Source organism: Saccopteryx leptura, chromosome 2, assembly GCF_036850995.1.
Source record: "Saccopteryx leptura isolate mSacLep1 chromosome 2, mSacLep1_pri_phased_curated, whole genome shotgun sequence".
In the NCBI taxonomy this organism is placed as follows: Eukaryota; Metazoa; Chordata; class Mammalia; order Chiroptera; family Emballonuridae; genus Saccopteryx; species Saccopteryx leptura.
In genome coordinates, this window is record NC_089504.1 from 221,387,423 (window position 1) to 221,415,378 (window position 27,956).

At 42.6% G+C, this 27,956-nt stretch overlaps 1 protein-coding gene across 10 annotated transcripts in view; it reads right to left on the minus strand.

Annotated features, from left to right (window-relative positions):
• Positions 1-27,956, minus strand: part of DYRK1A (dual specificity tyrosine phosphorylation regulated kinase 1A) — a 269,710-nt gene that overhangs the window by 163,963 nt on the left and 77,791 nt on the right. For 2 of the 10 annotated variants that reach the window (XM_066370198.1, XM_066370207.1), the window contains exon 1: positions 4,349-4,463. The exons of 2 other annotated variants lie outside the window; for them this stretch is intronic. The gene's annotated coding sequence lies outside the window, so the exon portion shown is untranslated. Of the gene's footprint in view, positions 1-3,642; positions 4,293-4,348; positions 4,464-4,490; positions 4,601-5,040; positions 5,060-27,956 lie in introns of those variants that run through there. 6 more of the 10 variants (XM_066370197.1, XM_066370206.1, XM_066370203.1 and 3 more) reach the window with 5 other exon arrangements.

Below are 27,956 nucleotides of genomic sequence, written 5' to 3' on the forward strand. Positions count from 1 at the left end.
CCTTAAATTATTTTAGTAATGCTCAGATAAGCGATGGTAAACGTTATAACGTTATAGCATTGACATACGGCAAGATTTCTTCACTTGGGGCAACTGATGAGAAATTATAGGTGATTTAAAGTAATTTGATTATATATTTAATATTTTAACACTAATTTCAACCACCTAAAAATTTTAATCCAAAACTGTGCATGCCTTGGATCATGAATATCAAATTCTCTCTAGCCATCAAAACATTGCCCAGTGGTCAAAATAATATATATAGTAAGAAGTCTTTCAAATGGCAAAACCACTATGTATAACAAGTTCCACAACTCACTTTGACAGGACCAACTGTGTTAGTGTCAAGTTTCAGATGACCATGTTTGATAGTTTCAAGTAATATCTTTAATTCTAAAAAGAAAATATACACAAGTTTCCGGAAATAAAACCACCAGAACACTCACATTTTAAATTACTTAGCTTACATTTAAATTACTGTAAGGAATATAACAACAAAAGAATAAATGAGAGAAGAGACAAGTTCAGATGGTTAAAGTGTGTGTGAGTGTGTGTGTGTGTGTGTGTGTGTGTGTCTGATGTGCAACTTCTTTGAAATAGAGAAAAATTAATGCTAAAGCAAAGAAAAATTGATACATACCTTTTCACAAATACTTAGTCACAAATGAAGCTCCCTGTTCTATTAATCTTATATTTAATGTTATATATAAGGCATTCCCTGCTCATTCACAATTGAAGTTACTTCTATCCAAATTTTCTTCCCTTAACTAGACACTTGCTGACAATAAACATGCCTGTGAAAACATCCCGGGCAATCTAGATTTCTAAGCTATTTCTCTTTTTTTTGTTTTTGTTTTTGTGTTCAAGTAGTACCCAAAATTCAATACAAATTAGCCTTCTCTTTGTAGGGTTTCAAAAGAAAATGCATGCCCAAGGTCATTCTATACCATGTGCTGTATATAGCAAGTTACCAAGTTGAATTTTACTTTTACAGATTAACATTCATAACACTATAACAATTTATATAAATCTTTAAATACTAGTTGCTACACTTACCACTCCCCATCTCCATAACTTTAAGTCATTAACACAGTAACTCTCCATAAATAAAACTAAAGACAGACAATGGACAGTATTCTAGAAGGGAAAAAAATTTTAACCAACGGTCTTTTTTACTATCTACCTTCTTTAAACAGGACAGTGCATTAAAAAGGAGTATTTTCATTTATTTTAAATGTTAGTGCCCCTAAGACTTGACTAACTCAATTTTTTTAGTCCCCCACACACAGTAATTTTGTATGTTGTTTCTAACATGTCTTTAAAACGTTTAAGAAACTATCTTAGACCCAAATTTCTAATAAGACCTCACTAGATCACTTAGTACATTTCCCACTCCTACCAATAATGACCATTCATTCATTCAAATCTGTTCCTTCAAATCTAATATCTTTTTCAGATTTTAAGTAAGTGTGCCTTCACCTTACAGACACAGGAGTAACCCTTCCTTTCTAAGTTTATGTCTCTTATGAAATTTTCAACTCAGTTTTACAACAGAACTTCGTGTAGACATTGACAGGAGTCCTTAACTATCTGGCAAGGTTTGAAGCCTAAATAAATCTGGAAAGCCACCAAAAACACCACTGCTATCGCAAGGCAAAGCCTCCAAAAGCACTAGGGTATTTTAAGTGAAAGTCACATATACATTAAAAATCTTAACTATCACCAAGTAAACTTTTCTCCAGGATTCTATAATTTATTTGAAACTATCATCTTCAGTTGTTTCACATATATAACTCTATCTGAAAACATTCTCTTAATATAATAATTAAAACATGAGAAGTTTGTTCTGACCAGCTAGCTCTGTGGGATAGTGCACTAAAACACCAAGGTTGCAGGTTCGATCCCCAGTCAGGGCACATACAGGAAGCGACCAATGAACACAACTAAGTGGAACAAATGAATGCCTCCCTCTCTCTCTCCTGTTCCTCTCCGTCTCTCTAAAATCAATCTATTAAAAAATTAAATTTAAATTAAAAAATGAGAAATTTAAGAAAAAAAAGCTAAAGAAAAGTTCACTGATTTATTAAATACCCCAAAAATCAAAATATTAAATATAGCCATTCTTAAACACTGTATATGTAAAGTATAAAGGGTCACAGAAGAACTATATATTCAAAGTTAAAAATGACTAATAACTTTACATAAAACTTTATCACTCATCAATACCTAAAGGATGCCTATAATTAAAACTAAGTGTGAAGAACAAAACATACCAAAGAATATTTTTTAATTCTTTCCACTCAAAAATTGTCTACATGGTTTTCTGGGTGGGAAGGCGGCCTGATAAATTTCATTAAGGGGGCCTCATCTCAATCTTTCCTTTTCACTTCAGCAAATCATAAAGTTAATTCCATGCTAAACACGATATATGGAAAAATCTCTAGGTTAGAACCCCGAGTTATTACACACAGATCGCTTCAAAATTTGCCAGTACTTCCAATAATGAATTATAACCTAATGATTAGGGGTGCAGGCAGGCTGGCTAGACTCCTGGCTTGTCGAATTCCAGCTGGGTGACCTTGGATGTGTCACAGCTCAGTTTCCTCATCTGTGAAATGGGTAACAGTTTCTACCGGTAGGGTAAGCGAATAAATGTACGTAGGTACTTTTCGTCCTAATCTTTTAAAAAGTGAGAAAACAATGTTTTAAGATGTATTTCTCTGACAACTTGGGCGGAATTCAAGAACCAAATGGTGCTAGCTTCAAGTACAGTCCCAAGATTACAAGATTCATATAATCCAGGATTGGATGAAAGGCACAGCCAAGCAGTTGGGAGTCCATCAGTCCCTCGCCAGTCCCTCGCCGATTTTGCCATTTTTAACCATTTCGGACTAGGGAGGGGCCTTTCGCGAAGTGTTAAGATTTGGCAGTTTCCTTGGACCTAAGCAAGAGTAGGCTTGGGTCTGTACATAGACTTGTGAAGTTCTGCTGCATTACCCAGGTACCAGTGGTAATTTATAAATTCTCAGCCACCAACTCCTCCGGCTACTAAACAGGTCATCACTCCATCTCGAGTGGCCGGGATCGCCTGCACTCACTGCACAACTTCAGAGCACGCCGAATGCCCTCGCTCCAGAACACACCCCAAAGGGCCGCGGAGGGACCGGGCTCCCGACCTTCCCCGGCGCCTCGCCCAGCAGCCAGCCCCATTTTCTTAACCCGTGCATTGTCCTTGCGGAGAACCCCGGCGGTTCCCACACTGGAGGGGGCCGAGAGGAGGGACGAGGGAGGAGCTGGGGGAAGAGGATGAGGAAGAAGAGGAGGAGGAAGACAACCTCCTCCCCTGCGCTCGGGCGACCAGTGAAGGTCTGGCGCTTTCTCGGGCCCCCGGGTCCCGACTCCCGGGAGGCCGCGGTCCCTGCTCCCACCCTCTGCAACTTTCCCTCCGCTCGCACCCGCCTCTCCTCTGGGACCCGGCCAGTCGGCTCCCTCCCCCGGCGGCCAGCCCCGGGCCGCGGCGCCTCCTCCTAAAATGGCAGGTCCCTCCCTCCGCCCGACCGGCCTCGGCGCGGACCCGGCTGCAGGCCGCGGGTGGAGCCGGGCGCCGGGCCGGGTGGGGCCGCGGCCGGGCCGGACACTCACCGGGACGATGGCGGGGCGCTCGCGCCGCTCCCTCCGGTGAGTCTCAGCCTTGGGCTGCCGCCGCTGCGCTCCTGCCGCGGCCTCCGCGGCCAGCGCCGCCCTGGCCGCCTCTCTCCGCCCCGGCTCCGCGGCCGAGCCTCAGCCTTCTCAGTCTCTCTCCGGCTCGCGGTTCCAGCGGTGCCCGGGGCCGGGGAGGCGACAGCCCCCTCCCCGGCAAATACCGCAGTCCCCGGACCCCGACTCCCGGCGGCGGGATAGCGCGGCCCGGCCCGGCGCGGAGGGCGGCGGCGGCGGCGAGGCCGGGCGCCGAGTCGTGGCCGCTCCCGGCGGCTTCTTCCCGAGGAAGATTTTGTAAATCTCACAAAATGGCGCGCGCTCCAAACCTGCGCAGCGAGAAGCGCCGGGGCCCGAGCGGCGGCGGCGGCGGCGGCGGCTCCTCCACCAGGAGAGCCCGAACCGCCCGCCCCCGAGTCCCCGCACAGACAGACAGACACAGACACACACACACACACACACACACGCACGCACACACACTCGCCCTCGCACACGCTCACTCACACATACACTCTCACACTCACACCGGTCCCGCCCGCTTGCCGGCGGCGGCAGCGGCACCAACAGCAGCAGCAGGAACAGCAGCAGCAGCAGAAGCGGCGGCGGCGGCGCCCGCACCCCCCGCTCGGGGTGTCCGCTCCCTGAGCCCGACCTGAGCCGCGATCAGCAGCAGCGACGGCAGCAGTCTCCCCGGATCCCCCCGCCGCTCTTGCCGCCACCACCCCCGCCTCACTCCAATGGGGCTTTTTATTATTATTCGGGCGGGAAGCGAAAGGGTTTAAAAAAAAACCAACCAACAAAATGGCGACGGACCGACCCGGTCGCTATAGCAACTGTCAATCAAAACGCAAAACCCCGGCTGACGTGCTGACGTACTCCTCCCGCCCCTCGGCCCAAGCCGGTGGGCGGAGCCTGTTGCTCGGGCAACGGCAGATTCTGTCCCCTCCCTTCCCTCTCCCCCTCCGTCCCCAACCAACCACCCAACCCCCTCAGGTCACGTGAAGGATAAATTCGGAGCTCGGGCCCGCTACGAGTGTCAGAGGAGGGCGCGTGATTCGCTCGGGGGAGGGGATGGCGGGGCGGAGGGAGGGATGGGGAAGGGTAGAGGAAGGGGAGGCGGCGGCCTGGCCTGTACGCGAGAGCCCGCCGCCTAGCCGCGCCCCGCGCCCGCCGACTGCAGCCCAAGGAGCGCGCGCGGCCTCTGCGCCTCTACCCCCTCCCCAGCCCCGCGCTTCCGCGTGGTGCGCCCGCAGCCCCGCCCGCGCCAGGGGGAGGGGGCCGGGCTCTGCGGCCGCGCAGGGACCGAGGAAGCCCACCCCCGCGCGCCGGGACCTGGGCTCTCACCTTCATCCCCAGGGAGCGCGGCGGCCGCAGGAAGGGGTGTGCACGTCCGCGCGTTTAAACTGTTCTTGGAAGGACTCGCGTGCCCCCTTCGCCGGAAAATGCCCATGGAGGCCGCGACGGGGAACGGGGGGTAGGGGAGGAGGCCGCCTCCGCGTTTCAGACATCTCAGGAATTCCGAACGCTTCGCCCGAATCTGGGATGCCCCTGTGGCTGACACCTTGATTAAATCATGCCATTCGGCTTGTGTAACAGCCAATGCCAATGTTCAGAAATTTTGGACGGAACCATCATAAAAACTTTTTTAGGATGTACACGTTCTCCCAAGCTTTCCACCTATTTCAAACCCATACCCACCTTACTGGGTGCAGCCTTCTATCAGAATGCCCCGTAAATTAATCCTGGAACTGTTATGGTATCCCTGTCCCCTAACACCGTTTTTCTTTTTCATGCACATCTCACTTTAAAGATTGTGAATTTGCCCACAATTCTTTGTTATTATAAATCTCATTTCTTTTTTTTAAACTACCCCTTCTTTCTGCATGAATGTTGCTAGGTGTGCTCCCCAGGCATTAAAACCTAACTATCCTAGTAACCATGCTGTGCTGGCTACTTTGTAATCAGTAGACAGCTACTGGCTAAAAACTGTATTTTATACCATACCTAATAAAATGGCACTAAAATGTTACACTAAAATGAATAATAATAGACACTATTTTGCCCGAAATCACTAATTTATTGATTTCTAAGCTTGATTTTGCCATCATATGATAGTGCTCATACCAATTTTTTTAAGCTAAAACATCACAAATACAGTAGCAACAGATACAATCTTTATAGAGGTAAAAAAAAACAACCACGAAATAAATACTGGCCTCTATCCTATGTGACTCAAGGAAAGATAATTGCTTTAAACAGTTTCCAACAAATGTTTACCTCCTTTAGTAAATAAAACTGGTAACACTAAGGCAACCATTCAAATTAACACAGGCCCTGGGAGAAATTAGACTAAACCTAAAATAAATTACACAAAAGTAGTCAAGCAAATAGCTTACTGTAAAGACTGATTCTTCGTGGTATCAAAAGTTGCTATGACTGTCAAAAGCTTTTTGGATTGCCACTTTTCCAGAATTACGCTGCTAATGTAACTGAAGTTTACATTCAATTGCTTTGTTTTGAAGGAAATTTCCAACGGTTTCCCTATTGAGATGTGAGATCCATACCTTAATTCCTCCCAAACTCACACTTCCATCTATACAACTCCTTCCTCCTGCTTTCTTTCCTGCTCCCCGCCCCCACCCCATTAGCCAGTTTCACTTCTATGGGAACACTGGAGCATTGGCAATCTTTAACACCAAGTTGAACAAGTCAAATTTTTATTGCTGATAATGAAGGAAACCTGCTTAATTAATCTTCTAGGTAACCTAGAAAGAATATGACAGTCTTAAGAAATGTGCTCTGTGTTCAGTCAAATCAATCTAGATTCTAGATTCTAGAAGATTATAAGGGTGTAAGGGTGAGGCAAAATCCTTCCAATCATAAGGCATTACTGGTCTTCATATCTAGAAGTTTGCACCCTGCCCTTTCCACCACCCCCTACCAACCTCTCCTCCCCAGTGTGACATCCTTACATAGTATTGATCAGTGAACTGTTGTGTCCAGGTTGAATGCTGTAAAATTGTTTTATACAGGCTTTACCTAAAAAGTAGCCTGTAAATTATGCTGGCTCCAAACAAGCGAACACAGGTAGGCAGGAAGGACTCTGGTACAGATGCCAGTTTAGTGTTGACCAGGTTCAGCAATTACATTCTTGCTTTCATCTGAGAATCTCCTCATCACATGCACTGACCCTGAACTCACGGATAATAACAACCTCCAATTGTCCAGTACATTCTAGGGTATCTCTAATTTTCATAGCAGTATTACATTCCCATTATACAGATGAGAAAACAAGTCCTGAGTAACTTTCCCTGGATCACAACACCAGTAACCAGTGAAGCCAAGATTCAAACCCAGACATAACTGCAAAGCCCATTTCCACCACACCAAGATGATCCCAGGTTATTTGGAGATCAGGTCATTACAGAGGTAATTAAGATGTCATTAGAGTGAGCTCTAATTCAGTATGACCGGTGCCCTTACAAAAAGGGGAAATTTTGACAGAGACAGACATACACAACGTGAAGACAGGGAGAATGCCATCTATATAAGCCAAATAGTACCTGAGGCTTGCAGAAGCTGGGAGAAAGAATGGAATGGAGTCACCCTCACAGTCATCAGAGGGAAACAACATCCCTGACACCATGACCCTGGACTTCTAGAATCCAGAGCTATGAGAAAATAAATTTCTGCAGTTTAAACCATGTACTTTGTGATACAGCAGTCCTAGCAAAGTAATACAGAGATCCAAAACAAGATGATGGGTTTTTTGCTTGGTTCCACATCTGTCAATGACCACTCTTGGTGGTGCACTCTACTAAGACAAAAAAGTTCAAGAGTTGAACCCAGCTGAGAGTTATAATGCAAACACTCCATGGACAGACAAACTAATATTCGTTCCTGTGACTGCCCCTCACACCAGGTGAGAAGGTGAATGAACAATTAACAAATCATACCTAGACAAAGGTGTGACCAGAATCTGACACCCTGCTCTTCTTACAGACTCTGGGTAAAGGTTCTTGATTGCTCCCCCTTGCACAAGGCTTTATATATTGTGATTTTAAAAGTAATTCATGTAACCTGACCAGTGGTGTCACAGTGGATACAGCTTCTCCATGGTACACCAATTCAAACCCTGAAGTTGCTGGCTTGAACCCAAATGCTGGCTTGAGCAAGGGGTCACTGGCTCTGATCCCCCTCCAAGGCACATACGAGAAGCAATCAATGAACAACTAAATTGAAGCAACTACAAGGTGATGCTTCTCACTCTCCTCCCTCTCTCTCTCTGAATAAAAATAAAGATAAAAGTAATTTATATATATCAAAGAGATTAAAAAGAAACAAAATAAAACAAGAGAGGGGCCTTATTTAAACTGACAATGATAGTATGCGGTGTATCAAGCAGTTAATAATTCTCTACATCTGAAGTACAAAAACAAAAAAGAAAATGAAAGTAATATATGGTCATTTTTACAATATGGAAAAACAAAGAGCTGAAGATTATTCATAGATACACTCAGAGATAAACCTTAATATTTTCATATTGGCATTTATCCTCCTGGATTTTCTGTGGGAGATATAAGCAAACACACACATGCAACACACATAGGTACGTTTTATGCCTTATTTTTACTTATAATTATGTTATGAACACATTTTATGTTAATCAACTGAAATTCAGATAATTATTTCAATAGCTACAAGCATCCCAACAGTTGAATGGGCAATAATTCATTCAACTGCTCCTCTGTTTTTAAAGGAAGTGTTCTTCTTTTGTTATTATAAATAAAGCTTCATAAACACTGCATATATACATTTACACACCTGTCCAGTTATTTCCTTAGGATAAAAGCATAAATCCTTAAAGAACTTTGATTCATGTTACCAAAATATCCCTCAGAAATGATTTCACCAATTTGCACTTCTAAAAGTAGTATGTGGAAATGACTTTTGTCCACACTCTGATTTTAATTTGCATTTCTTTGCCCATTTAATGTCTTCTTTTTATATATATGTTCATTGGCTATTTGTGCCCTGCCTGTATATATATCCATGCTCATTTGGAGGAGGGAAGGAAGAGATGTCATCTTTTTATTATTATTGATTTTAGAGAAACAGAGAAAGGGGACAGAGAGAGGGAAACAGAAGCATTCATTTGTGTTCCACTTAGATGTGCATTTATTGGTCTTTTCTCATATGTATCCTGACAGGGTAACAAACCCGCAACCTTGGTATTCCAGGATGATGCTCTAACTGACTGAGCTAACCAGACAGGTCCAAGGTGTCATTTTTTTTATTGTTTCTTTTTTTTATTTTACTGCAAAATAAAAAGAAAGAAAAGAAGCCTGCCCAGGCAATGGTGCAGTGTCTAAAGCGTTGACCAGGTTGCTGAGGACCCACGTTCAAAACCCTGGGGTCACCAGCTTGAGTGCAGGCACATCTGGCTTGAGCACAGGCTCACCAGCTTGAATGTGGGGTTGCCAGCTTAAGCATGGGATCATAGACATGATCTCATGGTCGCTGGCTTGAGCCCAAAAGTTGCTGGCTTAAAGCCCAAGGTCACTCACTGGCTTAAGCAAGGGGTCACTGGTTTGGTTACAGCCCCCCAGTCAAGGCACATATAAGAAAACAATCAATGAACAACTAAGGTGCCACAACTATGAGTCAATGCTTGCTTCTCATCTCTCTCCCTTCCTGTCTCTCTGTCCCTCCATCTCTCTCTCTCTCTCTCTCTCTCTCTCTCAAAAAAAAAAAAGAGAAAAGAAAAGTGAAAAAAGAAAGACTAGTGTTGTTAGGCTAGTGTATATCAATACCAGACATCTATCGCCCCAATTTATCTGTGGTCATCTCCATTCCTAGCCATCTCCCAAGTGGATCTAGCCCAGATTTCTTCCCTGCTCAGCCTCACTGCCCTCTCACCCTTCCTAACTTCTCTTCCCTGTACCAAGTGCTCTGCCAAATTCTCCTAGCATCATAAGGTTGCTTACAAGGTTTTTTTATGACAAGATGTGGTTCTAATGTGCCATTTTTAAAAAGGAGGACTAGGCCCTGGCTGCTTAGCTCAGTGGTAGAGCGTCGGCCTGGCGTGCGGAAGTCCTGGGTTCAATTCCCGGCCAGGGCACACAGGAGAAGCGCCCATCTGCTTCTCCACCCCTCCCCCTCTCCTCCTCTCTGTCTCTCTCTTCCCCTTCCGCAGCCAAGGCTCCATTGGAGCAAAGTTTGCCCGGGCACTGGGGATGGCTCTATGGCCTCTGCCTCAGGCGCTAGAATGGTTCTGGTTGCAATAGAGCAACACCCCAGATGGGCAGAGCATCGCCCCCTGGTGGGCATCCCGGTCGGGCGCATGCGGGAGTCTAACTGCCTCCCTGTTTCCCAACTTCAGAAAAATACAAATAAATAAATAAATAAAGGTTAAATAAAAAATGTAAAATTGTTAGATTATATTTTACACTTGTTTCAAGCATATCTTAAAACAGCATTTTGCAGAGTTTTGAAAAGATTTGAAAAGAAATACACTTTCATATATTGATTCATACACATACCATAGCTTCCTTGAAATTAACAGTTGAGAATACCCTAATGAAACTGTAAAAAACAAGTACATGAAATTTAAAATAGGTATGAGGCACAGAAATCTACAAAGATCACTTCAATGGTTCATTAACTCAACAGTTCTTGAGAATTTTGGCTTATTTTCACGGCTTTTTAATGTAGGTGTATAGTAGACATCATTTCATATCCCTACAGTACTAATGTGCATATTTACTGTTACTGTCTTTAACATATTTCCTATTTTACTTTGATTCAATTCACCCGGACCAGGCAGTGGCGCAGTGGATAGAGTGTCAGACTGGGACACAGAGGACCCAGGTTCAAAACCCTGAAGTTACTGGCTTGAGCACAGACTCATCTGGTTTAAGAAAAGTTCACCAGCTTGAGCCCAAGGTCGCTGGTTTGGGTAAGGGGTCAATCCATCTGCTGTAGCCCCCTAGTCAAGGCACACATGCGAAAGTAATCAATGAACTAAGGTGCTGCAATGAAGAATTGATGCTTCTCATCTCTCTCCATTCCTGTCTGTCTGTCCCTATCTGTCCCTCTCTCTGTCTCTGTCTCACAAAAATAAAGAAAGAAAAAATATCTATGTGGGCCCTGACTGGGTGGCTCAGAGGACAGAGCATCGACCCAGTGCTCACTGGGTCACTGGTTGGATCCCCTGTGGCACATACAAGCAGCCAAAAAGTGTACAACTAAGTGGAACAATGAATTGATGCTTGTCTCTCTCTCCCCCCCCCCTTCCTCTCTCTCAATGGGGAAAAAAATTTAAGATATTTATGTGGTCATAGCAGTGATATTACTTTTATTGTATTTGCATGCTAGTTTCTCAACTATAATAAGTGCTTTTAGGAGAAAGATCCTATATTTTCTTTTTTTATTATTTTTATTTATTGGTTTTCAAGAAAAAGAGAAACATTGATCCATTGCTCCACCATCTATGCATTCATTGGTTGATGCTTGTATGTGTCCTGACCTTGGATCTATCGTGCAGATGTGGTGATTGGTACAACACTCTAATCAACTGAGCTACCCAGACTGGGTAAGGATCCTATATTTTCATCTTTGTATCACTAGCACTATATCTGGCATACTGTGAATACTATTTTGTATTTTTTTAAGTGAATGATGAGCTCCTGCTATTTTCTTCCAGTTTTCCTCCATTCTATATGAGGTTTTTGGCAATCATAAGACTTTAGAGGAAGCTGTCCAGTGATAGTATAGAGGCGGGAAATGTTCTCTTCTGATCTTAAAATGGATGATATTTCTCTAACACCACAGGACAGATTGTTGCAATCTGTCAGCAAAGCTGAAAGAAGAAAATCCCACTGAAGAGATACATTAATGTTAGCTATTACCATGTAGCTAGCTAGTTCTGTTACAGCCGTGTTTCTTAAACTAGTGTTCCTGCACAGTCAGCACACCCCAGGTACCTCGTTTGAGGTACTACAGATTGAGGCATTTACACTGGACAGAGGTTTAACCAGGACCTCTGTGTGGGCAAGACTATTAACTTCTATGTCCTGTCAACTAATGGTCAATGGCACCATATAAACCCCACCAGGAATCCCCAATTTGGGGTGGATGAAGAAGGAAACTATACAGTGCAAAATAGCACAACCGTGATGAAACCTGGGGCCAGGTACCTCTCCAGCTAGACAGCTGTCTCTGATACTTGCTGATCTGCTCTGCTCCATGCTGGTCTGCTTTGTGCTGTGCTAGTCTGTTCCATCCTATGCCAGTCTCCTCTGTCTTGCTCTGGCTTGCACTGGTCTGCTCCACTTGCTGCACTGATACATTTTCAATGTTTCAACTCAGCTAAGGATACTCAACCCTCAGTCTTGTTGGAAAGAGAAAGAACACCCTCAGAGCCTGGGGGGAGCTGGCTTATATAGACAGAAGCCCCTGCCTCTGTTCCCTGATTGGTCTGTACTCATGCAAATGAAGACTTCAAATCATCATGGTTTGATTGGATCAAAAGGCATTGTCCTGATTGGAATGAGCTACTTTGGACCATGAGGATGTTGCTGGAGATATAGCCACACAGCTCTGCTTGGATGAAGAAAGCCTCAGTCCTATTGGTTGAAATAGGATTACAGGAACTCATGTATAAGGGTTGGCTCAGATGGCAGAAACATAGTGCAGGCAGGCAGTTCAGTACAGGCTTCTTCCTGAAGTGCAGTTTGTTTGAGAGGCCCCTATATAAAACTGGCTGCTAGGCTCTACGTTTTTGTTTGTATTTGTGTGTGTGTGTGTGTGTGTGTGTGTGTGTGTGTGTGTGTGTGTGTGTGTGACAGAGACAGAGAGAGGGACAGACAGGGACAGAAAGACAGGAAAGAAGAGAGATGAGCAGCATCAATTCTTTGTTGCAGCTCCTTAGTCTCCTTAGTTGTTCATTGATTCCTTTCTCATCTGTGCCTTGACTGGGAGGCTGCAGCAGAGTGAGTGACCCCTCGCTCAAGCTAGCGACCTTGGGCTCAAGCCATTGACCTTGGGCTTCAAGCAGCAACCTTTGAGCTCAAGCGAGTGACCATGTGGTCATGCCTATGATCCCATACTCAAGCCAGCAACCCCGCGCTCAAACTGATGAGTCAGCTCTCAAGCCGGCAACCTTGGGGCTTCAAACCTGGGTCCTCCACATCCCACTCTGACGCTCTGTCCACTGCGACACCACCTGGTTGGGCTTGTTTATATTTTTACCATAAGCCCAGTTAGCCACAGCCTTTCTTACTAAGTATCTTCTTTCCCAGGGTTCATAGTCCCAAATGCAAAAATAATAGCCTATCAGCATGCACTGTTAACATCTTAAGGGCAGGGACAAAAAGCCAAAAGTTTATTTATGAAGGACAGAAAGCATATCTATGCATTCCCATATCTATATTTACTTACAGAATTTTAAAAGCAAAACTTGACTGTTGGTAGAGGGAATTAGATGAAGGTGGTCGAAAGGTACTAACATCCTGTTATAAGATAAATAGATACTAGGGATAGAATGTACAACATGATGACTGTAGTAAACACTATTGTACAGTATATACAGGGTGGGGCAAAAGTAAGTTTACAGTTGTATATGAAAGAGCATATTCTTACATTGTTATTTATTATTGTATTACTTTCTATATGAACAACTGCAAACCAATTTTTGTGGCAACCTATATGAAAGTTGTTAAGAGAGTAAATCCTAAAGGTTTTCATCTCAAGACAAAAAAAAAAAAAAACACATTTATTTTCGCCCGACCACTGATGACACAGTGGATAGAGCGTCAGCCTAGGATGCTGAGGACCCAGGTTTGAAACCTAAAGGGTGCAGGCTTGAGCACAGGCACATCTGGCTTGAGCATGAGCTCACCAGCTTGAGCACAAGGCTGGCGGCTTGAGCACGGGATCATAGAAATGAGCCCAAGGTTGGAGGAGGGGAGGGGCACAAAGAAAACCAGTTAGAAGGTGACGGAAGACAATTTTATCAATGTCACCCCATTAAAATAAATAAATAAATAAATAAATAAGAAATGAGCCCAAGGTTGACATCTTGAGCCCAAAGTCACTGGCTTGACCAAGGGGTCACTGGTTCAGCTGGAATCCACCCCCATCACCCTCATCAAGGCACATATGAGAAGAAATCAGTGAACAACTAAGGTGCCACAGCTATCAGTTGATGCTTCTCATCTCTCTTCCCCATTTATTTTCTTATTTCTCTTTATATTTTTTTTGTATTTTTATGAGGTAATGGATGTTAACTAAACTTATTGTGGTAATCATTTCACAATATATATATGTCAAAATATTATGCTGTACACCTTAAACGTATAGTGTTATATGTCAATTATATCTCAACAGAACTGGAAAAATAGTAAAAATTATTTATTAATTTTTAAATCTATAACATAAAGAGTATGAAGAATAAGACAAAAGGAGCCACTAATCTCATTGCCCAGATAATCACCATTTATTTTTCAAATAAAAACAATTCAGGTACATGGCTTGAAAACCCAAACAGAACAGAGTAATAGACTGAAAGCGGCTCCCAGCCTCGCCTGGCCCTGCTCCAACTTCACCCGCCTTGAGGGTGCGGGGGAGTCTTCCTCAAATTCAGGATCATGTCATTGCCTGCTGACAACCTCGAGAACTCCTCATTGCTTTGAGGATAACATTCCTACTTGGAAGTTTGTCCCCGATCCCTTCATGACTGGACTCCTCTGTCCCTCTGTGGTGAGCTTTCCCAGTTGAGTTCCCCAGAACCCATGACTGATTCTTTCCAGGCCGCTGTTGTCTCCCAGGTGAGGCTCATCTCTCAAAGCACTTACCTCCCTACATTTTCATTGTAGATTTTCTCTTCCCTCTGCCAGGAGACAAGGAAACTCTTCAAGGGCAGAGACCTCACTCACTGTTTGTTATTGTTGTTGGTTTTGGGGTTTACCCCTATTGTTTGGCATATACTGGGCAATGTTTTGCAAGAAAGGAGCCACCACAGAATTGCTAAACAGCAAGACCTGGCTCCAGTAGGCAAGTAACTAAAACGAGGAAATGTTTAAAAGCAAGAGGAATATACTTCACAGGGCTGAAAGAGGTGGCCATCTGTTTCCGGCCTTCCTCTCCCTCCCACAGTGGATGCAGGTTTCCTGAAGATTGGGAGGGCGGGTTGCAAACCCTAATGGCTGCGATGGCTTTGGTGGAGTACTGAATGCCGGTGCCTTTCAGAAGGGTCCTCTTCACAGGACCCTCTGATCTGACTTTCTTTGAAGAGAAAGGTCTGGTGGAGAGGGCCCCAAGGAGTAAAGCCAGCAGCTAGTCACCTGAACATGGTGCTAGGCCCCTCCTGCAGCCAAAAGGACACCTTGACATTTCCTTCTAGATTATCTAGCCCAAAAGGACTAGACTAAAGGCAAGGATTAAAGATGGGTATTGGAAACAGTAATAAATTCCTAGGTCATGTGCTTTGCAGTCAAAGCCCAGCGTTCCAGAGTTCTGAGTTGACAGAGCTGAAAGTAGACATGAGCCAGTGGGCAAAACGCTGAGATGTGTTAATTCAGACCACTAAGGAAGGAACCGGTCCTGAGCAGACAGCACCTGAGACACAACCGGATGGGAGGCTGTCAGAGTAGGAATGAGCCCAGCCTCCCTGTCAAAATCCTAATAATGAAGTCACTGCTGTGGAGTAGAGAAGACACACAGGAGACCTTACCTGTTAACTGCACAGTGACATTTTATTCATATCAGTCATTGGGCACATTTTCATTTTCTTGCAATGAAGGAGGGCATAGGTGATATCCTGTGAGTCTAGACTTCTAGGAGGGAATGGTGAACTGAACAGTCATAATAGCAACTGGAAAAAAGTGATTGTAAGGACTGAAAACATGGAGATCTAGTCTAGTTCCAACTACCTCCTTGCTGTAGGAACTTGGATGGTTTACTTACTCTCAATTTCCTCATTTAAAATTTTTAAAATTAATTTATTGATTTTTAAAGAGAGAGGAAGGGAAAAGGAGAAGAGTGAGAGAGAGCGAGACATCAGTTTGTTGTTCTACTCATTTATGCATTCATTAGTTGATTCTTATATGGGCCCTGACCAGGGATCAAACCTGCAACCTTGGCATATGGGGACAATGCTCTAACTTAACCAATGCAGCTACCAGACCAGAGCAGTTTCCTTATTTTACAAGGGGACTCATTATAACCTTTATGAACTGTAGGTCACTGTATGCATATTGGACCCTGATAGAAATAATAAAAGCATTGCCTTCAAATTTTCACTTTTGAAGCCTTTCCCCAAGAGCCCTTCCCCTTCTAAAAAAAAAATTAAAATAAAATAAATAAATAAGTTACTTCTCCCATCTTCTCAAATATAGAAGGGGGGGAGGGAGAGAGACTTCTATTTGTTGTTCAACTTATTCGTGAAATCATTTGTTGATTTTTGTACGTGCCCTGACTGGGGATTGAACCCACAACCTCTGCATGTCGGGACAAAGCTCTAACCAACTAAGCTAAAGGCCAGGGCCAACCCTATGTTTTAAGCATCTTCACTAGCTGAACACTCACTACCTCCTGAAACTACCTAGACCTACTTCTACTTTGGCTGGGTTTTTTTTGTTGTTGTTGTTTTTTTCTTTACTTTGGCTGCCTTTTACTGTAGGTCTTTACACATCATGAACTGATCTCCCCAAAGTTTCCATCCACTCTTTCTAAACCATTCCTGTGGGACTACACAGACCAAGTCTTACTCATCTTCCAAATGTCTGCCTTTAAATATTGGAAGAAAGCTTGGATTTTCCCACCTGAGTCTAGACTTTCCCAAGCTAAACACTTGCTTATCCGATGTTTCACCCAGGTCAAGCCCCACCCTTTGTGTGACTCCCTTCAAGGACATCCTTAAGTTCAAACACTGGAAACAAATTACATGTCCAGCAGGGGTGGCTCAATTAAAAAATGGAGCAGAGCCCTGGCTGGGCAGCTCAGTGAACAAAACATCCTCCCGGCATATGGAGGCCACAGGTTCAATCCCTGGTTAGGGCACTTTCTAGAAGCAATCAATGAGTGCACACCTACATAGAACAACTAGGTGAGCAGCAAGTTGATGCCTCTCTCTCTCTCTCCCTCCCTCCCTCCTTTCTCCTCTTTCTCTCTCTTCCTTCCTCTCTGTCAATCAATGGGATAAAAATTTTTTAATGGAGCACATCATGTCAAAATGAAACATAAAAAAACATCTCATGGCATGAGAAAAATGATCACAGTCTGTTCAATGATAAAGGAAGTTTTAAAGTAGTAGATTTTGCATGGTTTTGATTTTATAAATAAACTGTGTGTGTGTGTATTAAAATTATTTTGCATAAGGCTTAGCTCCAGGTAGTACAGGTGATATTTCCCATCTTTGTACCTTTTCTTAAATTTTCTATAATCAGTTATGGGTAATCAGGGCTACAAATAAATCCTAAGTCCCTATATTTATTATCTAATGGTCCAGGTCCTAAATCTTTGAAATATTATAAAACAGGCTTCCTCCCACGTCTCATGTCATAAATAAACACACAGAGGCAAACCTAGAAGGCCAGGAGCCCAGTGGGCATCCAGCCAGAATTTGTTTCCTTCTTTACTTCTCTAAGTACTTGAGACCCACTCTCTATTCAGCCCTTCTCAACCTTCTCTCATCTGATTCCTATGACTTGATTTCTATCCCGTATTTCAAATGACTTTTGGTGTACCTCCGCCTTTGTCCAGGGTATTGATTAGAGGTCCCTGATAGTCACTAATGCCAACAACAAGAAGCAGACATGTCGCTTTAAAAGGGAGGAAAGTATAAAAGGAATGCCAGCTCCGCCATTTCACAGCCTTCTTTTTCTTTTTCAGTATTCTTAAACACATAAAATCCCAGAATATATTAAAGTATATGGAATAGCAAGGAGTTAAACTTTTCATCATACGCATGATTGCATGGTACAGTATATCCTATACCAGTTCTGATCACCAGTTCTCTAAAGGGACTGGAATTATTTGCACTGAAGAGGGGGGGGGGAACAAGTATGGTGCACCATTCACAATTTTGTATGTTAAAAAGGCTACTTTCAAGAAGAAAATCTAGACAGTGAGTGCCAAACATCAGTAAATGGAACAAAAATTAAGAGATCCCAACTTGTCAAACCAGAACTCATCTTCTCCCTGGAAAGGTCCTCTTCATTGACACGTGCCTGGATGCAGCCACCCTGCTGTACAAACTGAACTATAAGTTAACCACAGTAAAGTGCATGGCTAACAACTGACTCCACATACAGTTGTTGAGTCTGATCTGTGTCAGACACCCTGATCAGTGCTGGGGACACAAAGGTGAATGAGACTGAACCCCAATCCTGAAAAAGTCTAAGACCAATGAAGAAAACCAACGGGAAGAAAAACTGTAACCTGGTTCGTTTTGGGTTACCAAGGAAGAAGAAGACAAACCCAGGCTGGAGGAGATACTGGGGTTCAAGCCCAGGTCCCTTTCTGTACAGCTCATTCTGGCTCCCTCACACTCCCAGCTCTCAGCATGTGACCTGAAGGCCTGGTAGAGAGTGGAGGTGAGAATTAAAAGAGGAGGAAATAGTCTAAAATATAGACTCTATATCAAGATTGTTTCTCAGGAAAGAGTGCAGGACGTGTCATCCCAAAATGCTGCTTTGGCATATTGATTCTTTTTAGCTGAAGCACTAGAAAAACAGAAAATGCAGGGAGAGGCTTACCCTGAACTCCCATCATTTGTCTAAGGGATCTTCCTAAAGGACTCAGTCGTCATAAATCCCCTCCTCAGGGAAAATTGATCCTTATCACAGGGGAGGAAGCCATACCAAGACAAATTTGTTACAAATTAAAAAATTATTTAACCTCCCACACATTGGCTACATTCCTTCATCCCTTCCCCTATTAAAATGGTATAGAAACACTCAAATCTCACCTCTTTGGGGGCATTAACATTTTTTTCCTATGATATTCCTGTGTACGTACTATTAAAAATTAATATATTTGTATACCTTCTCTGTTAATCTGCCTGTTGTCAGTTCATTCTGTAGACCGGGCTATAGAACCAAGGAGGGAAGAGGGTAAGTTCTTTCTCCCTTACAGAGGACTCTCCAGGTTTGACCTGTTGGTAATGCCAGGTTACCTTTATGCTGGTGTTATTTCCTTCCAATTGCTGCAAACACTTTGTGAATTCTCTTCAAACCTCCAGAAGGAAGGCAGAAGAGATGGAGAGATGGCCTCTGTCTTACTGCCCAGTCCACAGATAAGTGGCTCTTCAACTTTGGGCCAATCACATAGCCCCACTAGGCTGCCATTTTCTCATCTATGAAATGGATGGGGGCCCTGGCCGGTTGGCTCAGCGGTAGAGCATCCGCCTGGCGTGTGGGGGACCCGGGTTTGATTCCCGGCCAGGGCACATAGGAGAAGCACCCATTTGCTTCTCCACCCCCACCCCCTCCTTCCTCTCTGTCTCTCTCCTTCCCCTCCTGCAGCCAAGGCTCCATTGGAGCAAAGATAGCCAGGGTGCTGGGGATGGCTCCTTGGCCTCTGCCCCAGGCGCTAGAGTGGCTCTGGTTTTGGCAAAGCGACGCCCCGGAGGGGCAGAGCATCGCCCCCTGGTGGGCAGAGCTTCGCCCCTGCCCCTGGTGGGCGTGCCGGGTGGATCCCGGTCGGGCGCATGCGGGAGTCTGTCTGGCTGTCTCTCCCCGTTTCCAGCTTCGAGAAAAAAAAAAAAAAAAAAAAAAAAAGAAAAAAAGAAATGGATGGGGACAGAGGCGGTATGTGGACTCATCTCTCAAGCATCGCAGTGAGCCAGTGCCTGAAACTTTGAGGAACAAGACTCAGTATTCTTTATGTCGTCTGAACTGTTGTCATGTTGAATAAATGGTTGGATAGCTACTGAATGGCATTTGCCCATCTTCCTTTACTTAAATGATCTATTCCCTTATTGCTTTCCTTCTTTTAAATGGGTAATAAGGAAACCTCTGACTTTTTCCTTCTTTGCTGTATAGCCACGGTTTCTGGTCCCAGAGTTTTCTGAGCCTGTGAATAATTATCTGGTTTAACTTATGGATAGCCTGAAGGTAATAACATAAATTGCTCATGATTTAGTTTTGCTTGCACTTCCTGTATAAAATTCTCCCACTCCAAAACATCCTGGAATGATAACATTACCAACTATGCTACTTTAAATTTACACAGAAATTTCCACTAGAGTGTCTGTCATGTTTTTTATACCAGTGATCAGTACAAGCTTTATTAAGAAGTGAGGAAAAGTAATTGTCCTCAGTCATGATGGACATGTTTTCTAGACCCTCAGAGTCATCAGAGCCTGGAGAGAATAGGAAAGGGCAAAATGATGAGTCAACTAGGTCCTAGTTTGGACTTTGGGGTGGGAGGTATGGGGGGAAGGGGAAAGAAGGAAGGGAGGAAGAAGAAAGGGGGGAAGGACAGCGAGAGAAAGAGAGGGCTGTCATGGCAATGCCCATATATTTTAGGAGTCTTAGAAGGCACATCAATCAATCATAATGAATGGCCCTTTTTTTTTGGATCCTGACTCTAACTTGCTTAAAAAAAATTATAGAACAATCACAGAAATGGAGCATTGACTGAATTTTGCTGAAATTATAAACAATTATCTAGCCTGACCAGGTGGTGGCGCAGTGGATAGAGCGTTGGACTGGGATGCGGAAGGACCCAGGTTCAAGACCCCGAGGTCACCAGCTTGAGCACGGGCTCATCTGGCTTGAGCAAAGAGCTCACCAGCTTGGACCCAAGGTCGCTGGCTCCAGCAGGGGGTTACTCAGTCTGCTGAAGGCCCACGGTCAAGGCACATGTGAGAAAGCAATCAATGAACAACTAAGAAGTCGCAACGCGCAACGAGAAACTGATGATTGATGCTTCTCATCTCTCTCCGTTCCTGTCTGTCTGTCCCTGTCTATCTCTGCCTCTGTTAAAAAAATAATAAAATAAAATAAAATGTACTTAAAAAAAAAAAAAAAACAATTATCTTAGACATGAATAATACTTTTGACTTCATTTTCAAACTAAATACTATTTATTTCTATTTTCTGCCATTATTGCACATATTTGAACCTTCAGTGTAATGTTGAACATAGTGCTGATAGCAAACATTTTTGTCTTGTCTGAGTTAGAGAGAAAAATTTTCAATATTTTACAATTCAGAATTTTGTATATTGTTCATAGGCTTTTGTAGATGCTCTTATCGAATTGAGAACATTCTCTTCTATTCCCTCTTTACTCAGAGTTTTTGTCATGAATAGATATTGAATTTCACTGAGTGATTTTTCTGCATCTATTGAAATTATCATAAGGTTTTTCTCCTTTATTTTGCTAATGCTTTGTTAATAAAAGGTTTTCAAATGTTAAGCCCATTGCTCACGAAGTTTTAGCCTCTCTATAAATTGCTGGACTTAATTTACTAATATTTTCTTTAAATTTTTGTATTAATCATGGATATTGGTCTATAATTCTCTTTTCTTATAATGCTATTGTCAGGTTCTGTTAACAAAGCTAAACTCATCTCATAAAATGAGTGAGGAAATATCCTTGTTTCTTTTTTCTGTGAAACAGTTATATATAATATTGGTATTGTTTCTTCTCTAAATTTCTTTTTATTTATTTTTCAGAGAAAGAGAGAGAAACATTGATTTGTTATTCCACTTATTTATGCATTCCTTGGTTGATTCTTATATATGCTCTGGCTGGGGATCGAACCCACGAACTCACAACCCTGGTGTCTCTGGATGATGTTCTAAGTTGACCAGCCAGGGCTTATAGAACTAGAATTTCTTTTTTCTTTTTTTCTTTTTTTAACAGGGACAGAGAGAGAGTCAGAGAGAGGGATAGATAGGGACAGACAGACAGGAATGGAGAGAGATGAGAAGCATCAATCATCAGCTTAGTTGTTCATTGATTGCTTTCTCATATGTGCCTTGACCGCGGGCCTTCAGCAGACCGAGTAACCCCTTGCTCGAGCCAGCGACTTGGGTCCAAGCTGGTGAGCTTTGCTCAAACCAGATGAACCCGCGCTCAAGCGGGCGACCTCAGGGTCTCGAACCTAGGTCCTCCACATCCCAGTCCGACGCTCTATCCACTGCGCCATCGCATGGTCAGGCGAAGGACTGGAATTTCTTTATTAATTGATTAATTTTAGAGAGAGAGAAGATAGGAGAGAGATAAAGAGAGAGAGAGAACAGCATTTATTGTTGTTCTACTTAGTTGTGCATTTATTGGTCCCTGCCCATGTGTTCCCTGATGGGGGATAAAATCTACATCCTTGGAGTTATGGAATGATGCTCTAACAGATTGAACTGGCCAGGGCCTAGCGGGACTGTTTTTAATAACAGATTCCATGTCTTCAGTAGATAAAAGAATATTTTTTTTAGATTTTTATTTACTCATTTTTTAAAGAGAGAGGGGAGAGAGAGAGAAGGGGGGGAGGAGCAGGAAGCATCAACTCCCATAAGTGCCTTGACCAGGCAAGCCTAGGGTTTTGAACCAGAGACCTCAGCGTTCCAGATCGACACTTTATCCACTCTGTCGTACAGGTCAGGCCTGATATGAGAATATTGATATTAAATTCCTTCTTATATCAGTTTTGGTAAATTACTTTTTTTCAAAGAGTTTCTCCATTTCATCTAACCTGTCAAATTTGACATAAAAGTTGTTCTTGGCCCCAGCCGGTTGGCTCAGTGGTAAAGCGTCACCCCGTGTGTGGAAGTCCTGGGTTTGATTCCCAGTCAGGGCACACAGGAGAAGAGAACATCTGCTTCTTCACCTCCCCACCTCTATCTCTTTCTTTCTCTCTTCTCCTCCTGCAGCCATAGCTTGAATGGTTCGAGCAAAGTTGGCCTTGGCACTGAGGATGTCTCCATGGCCTCACCTCTAGCACTAAAATAGCTCAGTTGCAGAGCAACAGAGCAGTGGCCCAGATGGACAGAGCATTGCCTGGTAGGGGGCTTACCGGGTAGATCTCAGTTGAGTCACATGCAGGAGTCTGTCTCTGCCTCACTGCCTCTCATTTAATAAAAAAAAAAAATAGTTGTTCTTTATTTAATCCTATTAGCCTTTTTTATATCTGTAGGATCTATAGAGATATCTCAGTTTTTATGACTCATATCAGCTCATGTGTTTTTTCTCTTTTTTAGTCATCAGTCTTATAAATGTTATATTATTTTAAATTATTTTGTTCATTCTACTTTCTTTGGGTTAAATTTGATCTTGTCTTTCAAGCTTTTCAAATGGAAGGTTAGATAATTGACTTTTAAGTTTTCTCCTAGTTTATGCAATAAATTCCCTTAATAAGCACTATTCTAGCTACATCTCACACATTTTGATAAATTATGTGAATTCAAAATATTTACAATTTTCATTGTGCTTTTTCTTTGACATATACCTTATTTAGGAATGGGTTACTAACTATTCAGATATTACTAGGTAGTTTTGTTATTGATTTCACCTTTAATTCCACTGTACTTAGAGAACATTCTCTGTATAGTTTCAGTTCTTTGAAATTTTTTAAGGCTACTTTAAGACTCAGTGCATGATCTACTTAGATAACATTCCATGTGCACTTGAAAACTGTGTATTCTGCAGGTGTTTGGGTGAAGTGCTTTTTAAAATGTGAATTGGGTCAATTTTGCTATGAATGCTGTCAAATCTTTTGTGTCCCTTGCTGATGGTTTTGCTTGTCTTATCAGTTGTTGAGAGAGATGATTATGGAATTGCTTTGCCTGTGATTGTAGATTTGTTTATTTCTCTTTAATTTTGGTCAAATTTTGCTTTTTTTTTTTTTTCTTTTTTTTTTTTTTTTGTATTTTTCTGAAGCTGGAAACGGGGAGAGACAGTCAGACAGACTCCCGCATGTGCCCGACCTGGATCCACCCGGCACGCCCACCAGGAGCGATGCTCTGCCCACCAGGGGGGATGCTCTGCCCCTCCGGGGCGTCGCTCTGCCTGGACCAGAGCCACTCTAGCACCTGGGGCAGAGGCCAAGGAGCCATCCCCAGCGCCAGGGCCATCTTTGCTCCAATGGAGCCTTGGCTGAGGGAGGGGAAGAGAGAGACAGAGAGGAAGGAGGGGGGGGGGAGAAGCAAATGGGCGCTTCTCCTATGTGCCCTGGCCGGGAATCGAACCCGGGTCCCCCGCACGCCAGGCCGACGCTCTACCGCTGAGCCAACCGGCCAGGGCCAAATTTTGCTTTTTAGAATATATGAGTACTGCTACAATCTGATAAAATTAAATCTCAACCAAAATGCTGCATCAAGCTTAAGGGAGAATATTTAAAGGATTGTCATTTAAGTCAGGAACAAGAAAAAGATGTCCTGTATCATAACTATTACTTGAGAGTTTTCAGAGAGCACTGGTTTATGCAATTTTTATTTGCAGATGATAACGTTATTTACATAGAAAACCCAAGAGAATTAATGAGAAAATACCACGAAAAAGAAGAGAATTCTGTGGGGTGAGTAGGTAAATCAGAGCACATATAAGAATCAACCAATGAATGCATAAATAAATGGAACAACAAATCACTGTTTCTTTCTCTCTCTTTTGTTCTCAAATCAATAAATAAAGTTAATATAAAGGAGATGGTAGACTTACTGTATATAAAACTAACTTGTGAGAAAATACAACATAAAAATATCATTTTTGCCCTGATATATATATAAAATGATAAAATTTCCAATTATTATATAAAGTTATATTCTATTCATCAATTGGTAGGAGAGGAGCTTTCTCCTCTCCTACCAATTAGTGCTCTTGACTGTTTGCCTCCACTCTAAGATATTAATTTTTTGCCAAGTCCATTTAACTAAATGCTTGGTTTTAATGCTTTAGTAAAGGGGTAATGAATTTTACAAACGTTTGCAAAACACCCCATATTTACACTGGCAAGTGTAAACTGAGGAATAACTTAGGTACAATTGGTGCACAAATCAGTGATCAGCTTGATGACTTCTCACATATGTATACACCTGTTTAACCAATATTCAAACCAACATATAAAGTATTTTCAACACCCCAAAAGCTCCCTCCTGCCCTCTCCCAGTCATTATCCAACCCATGGAAAACCACACTTCTCCATTTTCTGTCATGATAGGTTGTGCCTGTTTTTCACTTTCATATAAATGGAATCATACAATCTGTCCTCGTTTGTGTCTAAGTTTTCACTCTATGTCTGTTGTTTGCCTTTTTACTCATTGCTGCAAGACACATTACCTTTGTTTTATGTCCTTTTTGCTACAACCACACATAAATTATACATATATTTATTTAATAAACAGGTTATTTACTTTTTGCATTTGTAACATTTATCTAAATTTTATACATTTTAATGTATTATACTTGTGGGTTTAATATTTCACATTTACCACCAAATATTAACTAGTCAAATAGCTCACCCATATCAATTGTGAAAAACAAAAATTGAAAATATTTTAGAACATTATGAATGGTTTTTACCTTAATGACCTGAGGAGGGATTTAAGAATATTATTAATATGGTCTTTAATGTTTATTTTAGGAAATGTTGGTGCATTCTGAGGCTAGATTATCTGTAGATCTTATAATTATTGACTGATTAAATAACAGTAGGCAAATATATAAAAATATATAACTCACCTTCTCCTCTACATTGCTTAATTTTGGACAGGGGTGTGTACCATCTCTAGTTCTCTGAGCATCACAGACAAATCAAAAATTCAAGTTATCATCACATTAGTCAGCTTTTGCTAAGTTATGCTATAAGAACAACCATCCTCAAATCTCAGCAGCTTATTACAACTAATCTCTGCTTCATAATACATGTCTGTCACAGACCACCTATGACTCTGCACCACATGTTCTTCACTCCAGGATCAAGGTGGGAAGGAAGTCACTATTGAGACGTGCCAGACTCCATATACAGGGCAAAGAGCATGTGATGTCTCTTACACTTCTGGTATGTGGCACAGATTCCTTCGGCTGAAACAAATCATATGGGCAGGTGTTATCTTAAAGGGAAAAGAAAATCCTTCCGCAGGATGAGCCCTCAGAGAAAGGTGATGAATATACTGAATGATAATTCAGTCTACTTTAGGCAACGTCACCATCATCATCATCACCACTACCACTCTTTTTAAGTGCCAGAGCCTATGTCACATGAGAGTGCCCCTCTTAATGCATGCTAAAATCTGCAGGACTGCTTCATTCATGACATCTCCCACCCACTTCTCACAAGAATAAATAACATCAAATTAAAATATGAGTACTTAATACGTAAAACATGAACTCATTTCTTAGCTTTCTCATTTTCATGCTAGTATATAAATCTTGGGTAAGTAGCTACCTGAGGAGGCCAATCCATATCAGAATCCACAGTTAACATCAGCAACTGGTATTGACCAAAGGTGAAATAGCACATTTGAACTAGCAGAACTTCTGCTACTTACATGTTAACTGAGTTAAAGAATAAATGAGCCAAGCCTGACCAGGCAGTGTTGCAGTGAATAGAGCATTGGCCTGGGATCCTGAGGACCCAGGTTCAAAACCCTGAGGTCACTGGCTTAAGCGTGGGATCTCTGGCTTAAGCACAGGATCATAGATATGACCCCAAGGTCATTGGCTTGAGCCCAAAGGTCGCTGGATTGAAGCCCAAGGTCGCTGGCTTGAGCAGGTTTCACTGGCTCAGCTGGAGCCCTGCAGTCAAGGCAATATGAGAAAGCAATCAATGAACAACTAAGGCACCGCAACAAAGAGTTGATGCTTCTCATCTCTCTCCCTTCCTGTCTGTCTGTCCATCCCTGTCTGTCTTTCTCTCTCTCTCTCTCTCTCTCTCTCTCATACACACACACACACACACACACACACACACACACACACACACACACTCACACAAAATAATAATAAATGAGAAAAACAAGTCAAAGTGATTGTCAAATAGTCTAGAAGGTGTCCCTGGCCAAATTGATGAATTTATCCCAATGGAGAGATATTTATTATGTTAAGATATGGATACATACCTCTCTCACCTGTCTGTCCAAAGTGAGACTGTCCATCTTTAAAGAGAATGAACTCAAGGTTACTTAATTGTTTGAGCTCAGGTGGCTGCTATGGAGAACTGTTGGGCAACCTTGACTGACTGTGTTTGTAGAAAACCAAGGCTGATGTTGATGGTTTTCTTTTAATTCCCAGGTCCATACCATGGCTTGTTTTTCAGACTGGAACTTACATGGTTTAAAAGGCAGAAACAATCTTAATAAATATCAGAGACGCTGAGGTATTACATTTGTTATAGGTAGAAAAGAATGTAGCTGGCCTTTTATCCAGTTAGACCCTCTTGCTTTTAATAAAACCCAGAAAGAAAGAAAAAAAAGATCAGTGTAGAAACACTTGTGGTCTAAGATAGGAGTCAATAAACTCTATATGAAGAGGATGAGATAGTAAATATTTTAAGCTTTGAGGGCCATACCGCCTCTGTCCCAAGAACTCCAATCTGCCATTGGAGCCTGAATACAGTTACTGAAAATATGTAAACAGGTAGATATGGCTGTGTCCAAAAACACTTTATTCACAAAAAGAGGCAGCAGGCTGGATTTGGCACACAGGCTGTTGTTTACCAACCATTGGTGTAAGAGGATGTATGGAGGACCAGCAATAAAAAACCTTTGGATGACAAAATTTTGGGCATTCTATAACACATAGGGAGTGGACGCATGAAGGGGACTGTTCTTCTATGAGCGTGGGGTGTCTGCCTCAGTGAGCTGGCCCCAACAAGAACACAGTCCAGTGAATATTGTTTGAGAGCCCCATACAGAGAGGCTAGATTCCATCCAGAACTACCTGGTGCTGGGTGAGAAAGTCTGCCTAATCTGAGATTTAATACTGACAGGCTAATTTAATGAACAAAAATAAAGCCTTGTTCTCTAGCTTGTTCTCTATTACTAATAAAGATAGTATTTTGGCCTCCCTCATTTCTCTTCAAACAGACCACAATCTGGGTAAGACAGAGGGAATAGTCATCAGGTGCTAACTAAGCAACACCACACATATAAAACAAAAATTTTAATTTAATGTTCTCATTATAGAAAGACAAGTGAAATTCTCTAAGTCAGGCTGGGGACTACCAATACAGAGAAATGAAGCAGAGGTGAAATGAGTCATGCTAAAATGCAACCCAAGCCTGATCCACCTCCACTCCTGGAGGGAGGACTAGTTCCTCA